Source organism: Galeopterus variegatus, unplaced genomic scaffold (assembly GCF_000696425.1).
Source record: "Galeopterus variegatus unplaced genomic scaffold, G_variegatus-3.0.2 Scaffold10605, whole genome shotgun sequence".
Classification (NCBI taxonomy): Eukaryota; Metazoa; Chordata; class Mammalia; order Dermoptera; family Cynocephalidae; genus Galeopterus; species Galeopterus variegatus.
The window spans coordinates 29,952-36,504 of NW_007736716.1; positions in this window are offsets into that span (position 1 = coordinate 29,952).

A 6,553-nucleotide genomic window follows, 5' to 3' on the forward strand; every position below is an offset into this window, starting at 1 on the left:
TTTCACTGCCTGACTCGTTTCACTTAATATTATTCTTTCAAGGTCCATCCATGTTGTTATCAGAAAAATTCATACACCTAATTACAACTTGAAGTAAAGTTTTTCTCCATTAGCCTCAGCTCTGATATTATGTCTCTTGTACTTTCCTTTTCCTTGTGTGTAAAATTGTCCTATGAAAGCTGACTTACTAAGGAAAGAGGTGTGTGGAAGACAGTTCCAATTTTTCTTTTGGTGGTTATGGCTCCATGAGACATTGGCTGCAGTCATCCAGTAGAGAGCCAGGGAGACAAGCTAACTCAGTTCTATGGAAACTGAGATCAAAGCTACTTATTATTGGCTTCTCTTTTAAATTAATATTATTCTACCTGCTTTTCTGGCCAATCACCTTAAAAGGTTCTACACTATCAGGCTCAATGTCAAGTCTGGATCGAATGGTGACCTTTCTACCTTGTAACTTCAGGGTTGCATTAATGAACCTAGAGGAAACTTGTTTAAAAGAGCATGGCCTTTGGAGTCAGGTTTAGTTATTTCAAATTTTGGCTATGTGACCCTAAGTAACATATCCTTTATGAACCTCAGAATCTCCTCCCAAGAAGCAGGGAGCATAGAGCTTACTTTGCAGTGGGATTTTCTTGTGATAATCCAGTACTTTTTACTACTTATTTTGGTGTCTATTTGTTCCTGCCCTTTCCTCTAAATGTAAGCTCCCTGAAAGCAGGATTTTCTTTTGTCACTGATGCATCCTCACCTTCTACTTAGCACATACCAGTCACTCAACAATTCTTTTTGAACAGATGAATGAATGAATGGATGTCCGTGCCTGATATGCAGTAGATCTTTAACAAGTATTTATTCTCCTTTACTTCAGCTTCAATCTCATTCTATATTCCCTACTCTCTCGTGTTGCTATATGTCAATTATATAGCTTAGTGCATATGAGAGCATATTGTAAACTTCAAAGGATTGTACAAATGTAGGATATTAACATTATAATGCTAATAACATTATATAATTATGTTTCTCTCCATGTTCCCAAATAGCTTTCAATCTATTGGTGTACAGTAAATATTTATGGAATGAGTTTTAATTTTAAAAACTCACCTTCTAATTTGAATGTGCATTAAGAAGCCCGATACTTTACTTTAGAGACAGCAGATTTCAATCAGCCTAAAGCTTTTACTTCAAAATGCAAATGGATATTTTACCTTTCAGGGACTGATAGAAATAGTGTAGAATGGTGGCTACCAGAAGCTGGGGCAACTGGGGGGAATTACAATTAGATGGGAGAAATACAATTAAGCGATCTATTGTACAGCATGGTGACCATAGTTAATGATGATATATTGTATTTTTGAAAAACATTGAGAGTAGATGTTAAGTTTTCACCATAACATAACAGTGTGAGTTAATACATGTGCTAATAAGCTAGATTTAATCATTCCCCAATGTATATATACTTCAAAACATCATGTTGTACCCAGTAATTACATGCAATTGTTTATCAATTTAAAATAAATAAATAAATTTGAAAAGAATTTCTGTGCACTAGAGTTTCTTGCAGGTGATTGTGTCTTCAGGATGCCCTCACCTACCTTTACATTAGAAAGGCAAGCCTGCCAGGTTTTCCATTTTCACTGCTTTTTTTCTTCACCCAAGTACATGCACAGTCTACACTGAACCCACCAACACTGAATTAGAAGTCTACCGTAATAATCTGTATAGGGAATAGCATCAGATATTTGTAGAAAATGTAATGTTCATTGGAGAAGCTGGCAGTTGCAGATGCAATGGGAGTTATTAAAAGTTACTAAGCAACATGTATACATATGTTCTCCTCTTTCTGTCTCTGTCTCTGTCTCTCTCTCACGCACACACACATACACACACACACACACACACACACACACATTCATTATGACAAGACATCTAATGAGGAGGTGATGAAACTGTGCCCAGGAAAGCCTGAGGAATCCCCAGAGACCACTTCCCTAGGCTATATCAACGTGACATTTGATGCAAAGTCCTGGTGTCACTCATACCTATTACAGCAATTTATCAACAATATTCAAGAGTCAGTTCATATGACAAATGTGACAGTGGTCAAAGTTTTTGTCACATAATTGATTTCCTTCTAAGGGACAGTTATACTAATCAATCAAAAGTATGTATTGAGTGCTTTCTGTGTATCAGGCATGGCGCTAGATGCTGAGGATATAGTGCTGAACAGACAGGTATGATCCCCACCCTCATGGAGTTTACTGTCTGATGGGAAAGTGAGACGTGATTATACTACATATAATTATAACTGTATGAGTCACACTAGAGGCCAAGCATGGGGAAAGAATGACACAGGGTGCCTGAGAATGATTCCTTGGGGGAAGTGGCATTTGATAATAAGAATCCCTGACATTTATATAATGTTTTTAATTTTTTCTAAGAGATTTTTTAAAAATCCATTTTCATCTTTGAGTTCATAATAATCCTGTAAGATCCAGGTATTGGATATGACCATCTTCATTACATAGAGGCCTAAACTGAGGTCTGGAGATACTGGCAAATTAGGTTCCACTAGGCTGAGCCTCCTGGTGTGGAGACCCCTATAGTCATGGATGGGACTTCAGTTCAAGCCTTCTTAGTGGTGAGGGTGGAGGAACCACAAATATCTCAGTATACACATGGTGACTCCCTTCTGTCCTTATGTTTCCCAAAAGAGGAACTTAACACTGAAATGTTACACTTCTGGTTTTGTGCCCTCTCCTTCACTCATTCCCTTTGAGGAAGGTAGGAGTGACTTATAGGATTGGTTCTTCTTCTCTCTTCTTCTCTTTCTTTCAGATCTATCTCCCTGCACAGAGCATGTGGACTGGTCTTCTGTCAGCCACCCAGTAGGCACAGCAGGGCAGGCCTGCTCCTGCAGGGTTAACCTGTCTAATTCTGGGGTGCAGTTTGGGGGCAGCCAGTGGACCAGATCAAAGCCATGTCCTCCAACAGAACATTATCAGTAAGTAAGCTGAAATTTTGACTTCCATCTGCCTGTCTCCTGCTGTTCTCTCAGTAGGTTCTAAATGTTATAAAGTACAAGAGGGTATTTGTTAGTTCCTTCAAACTCCAAAGATCTCATTTTGCATTATATTAGCTTTGTATGTGTTTGTCCCCTCCACTAAATCTACAGAGAGCAGGAACCATGTTTCATTGATTTTTGCATCTTTAATAATGCACCTAGTTGGCCTCAGTGAATACAAGAAGAATTGCACAGTTGAAATGGGGAGGTGGACTCTCATCCACCCACACTGGTGGTGATTTCTCGTCATTTTCTAGCACTCCCCTCTTCCTGCAGTAAAATAAGAGTAGAAACAAAAATAAAATCTATTTAAACAAAATCTATTTAAGCTTCATCCTACACTAGCCGCTTCTGCCCCCATATTCACTTCCTGCTGCCACCTGTATAAGTCAGTTAAATGACTCAACACATATGTGAACACAGTGAAAATTTCTAAGCACTATATGAGTGTAAATGCATTCTTATCTCATAATGCTAATATCATTATGCAGGTGTGTTTCTGAAACATCAGATGGAAAAAGGAGTGCTGTTCTCTGACGTAGGAGTATGGAACTGAAGGTGGAAGAGCAGTAGTAGGAGTATGGAACTGAAGGTGGAAGAGCAGTAGGCACATCTGGATAAAAGAGCCAAGAGGGCCAAATTCCTGCCCCCACCCCCTTCCCTTACCTTGGCAACCGCTAATCTTTTCTCTACCTCCATAGTTTTCCCTTTGCTAGAATGCCATATAACTGGTATGTACCCTTTTCATACTGGCTTTTTTTCACTCAGCTATATGCACTTAAGTTTCCTCCATCTCTTTTTGTAACTTGATAGCTCATTTCTTTTTATTACTGAATAATATTCCATTTTTTGGATGTTCCACAGTTTGCTTATCTATGTACTCACTGAAAGATATCTTGGTTGCTTCCATTTTTTGGTGATTTTAAATAAAGATGCTATAAACATTCATATGCTGATTTTCGTGTGAGCATAAGTTTTCAACTCAATTGGGTAAATACTTAGAATCATGACTGCTGGATCATATGGCAAGACTATGGTTAGCATTGTNGGCCATAATAATCATATACAGTGTATATTGACAAAATAAAAATTTAACAAAAAAAAAATGTTTGGTAAAATTTATCAACGAAACTATTTGAGCATGGTGCTTTCTTTTTTGGAAGGTTATTACTTATTGCTTCAATTTCTTTCATAGATATAGGATTATTCATATTATCTATTTCTCTTGTTTGAGTTTTTGTAGTTTCTTTCAAGGAATGGTATGTTTCATTTAAATCAGCAAATCTATGGGCATAAGGTTGTTTGTAATATTTGTTTATTATTCTTTTAATGTCCATGGAATAAGTCATGATGATCCTCTTTCTCTCTCTTCTTTCCCTGGTTAGCCTGGATAAAGGTTTACAACTTCATTGATCTTTTCAAAGAATGTACTGTTGACTTCACTGATTTCTCTCTAGTGTTTTGTTGTTTTTGATTTCATTAATTTCTGTTCTCATTTTTATTATTGCTTTTCCTCTGCTTGCTTTACACTTACATTGCTCTTCTTTCTCTGATTTCCTAAGGTAGAAGCTTAGATTATTGATTTTTGATTTTTCTTCTTTTCTAATAAATGCATTCAACTCTATAAATTTCCTTCTAAGCACTACTTTCACTGCATCCCAACAATTTTGATAAATTACATTTTCACTTTCATTTAGTGCAAACTATTTTTAATTTCTCTTGAGACTCCTTCTTGAACCCATGTGTTATTTAGACATGGGTTGCTTAATTTCCAAATTTTTTCAGATATTTATATCTATCTTTCTGTTATTGCTTTCTAGTTTAATTCTATTGTGGTCTGAGAGCAAACTTTGTATGATTTGTTAAGGTGTGTTTTATGGCCCAGAATGTAATCTATCTTGGTAAACATTCCACGTGAGCCTGAGGAAAGAATTGCTGTTGCTGGATAAAGTGTTTTATAAATATCAATTAGATCCGGTTGATTAATGAAGCTATTTGTTTCAACTACATCTTAACAGATTTCTACCTATTGGATCTATCAGTTACTGATAGAGGGGTATTGAAGTATGCAGTTCTAATAGTGGATTTGCCTATTTCTCCTTGCAGTTCTATTAGTTTTTGCCTCATACGCAGTATACACAATTAAGGATTGTTAATGTATGAGCATTCTTGGAGAATTGACCACTTTATTGTTATAATTATAAAGACTCTCTCTTCATCACTGGTAATTTTTCTTGTTCTGAAGTCTTTTGACCAATGGAACAGAATAGAGGATGCAGAAATCAACCCAGGTACTTACAGCCAACTGATCTTTGACAAAGGAAACAAGAACATACACTGGAGAAATGACAGCCTCTTCAGTAAATGGTGCTGGGAAACTGGATATCCATATGTATAAGAATGAAATTAGACCCGTACCTCTCACCATATACCAAAATCAACTCAAAATGAATTAAAGACTTAAGTTCAAGACCCAAAACTATAAAACTCCTAGAAGAAAACATAGGGGAAACACTTCAGGACTTAAGACTGAGCAAAGACTTTATGAATCAGATCCCAAAAGCACAAGCAACAAAAGAAGAAATAAACAAATTGGACTATTTCAAACTAAAAAGCTTCTGCACATCAAAGGAAACAATCAATAGAGCAGAAAGACAACCTACAGAATGGGAGGAAATATTTGCAAACTATACATCCAACAAGGGATTAATATCCAGAATATATAAAGAACTCAAACAACTATATGGTAAAAAAACAAATTATCCAATTAAAAAATGGACAAAGGAGATGAATAGACACTTTTCAAAGGAAGACATACAAATGGCCTACTGGTATATGAAAAAATGCTCAACATCACTAGTCATCACAAAAATGCAAACCCAAACCACATTGAGATATCATCTCACCCCAGTTACACTGGCCATTATTAAAAAGAACAAGAACAACAAATGTTGATGAAGATGCAGGAAAAGAGAAAATCTTGTACTCTGTTGGTGGGACTGTAAATTAGCACAGACATTATGGAAAACAAAATGGAGGTTCCTCAAACAAGTACAGTTGAGCTACCATATGACCCAGCAATCCCACTAATGCGTATATATCCAAAGGAATGGAAATCATCATGTCAAAGGGATACCTGCACTCCCATGTTCATTGCAGCTCTATTTACAATAGCCAAAATGTGGAACCAACCTCAGTGTCCATTGACAAATGACTGGATAAAGAAAATGTGGTATATATACGCAATGGAATACTACTCAGCCTTAAAAAAAAAGAATGAAATTCTGCCATTTGCAGCAACATGGATGAGTCTGGAGAAAATTATGTTAAGTGAAGTAAGCCAGACAAAGAAACAGAAATACCACATGTTCTCACTCATAAGTGGCTGCTAGGAAGGAATGGAGGAAAGGGGAAGAGGAGAGGGAAGGAAGGAAGAAGGAAGGAAGGAAGGAAGGAAGGAAGGAAGGAAGGAAGGAAGGAAGGAAGGAAGGA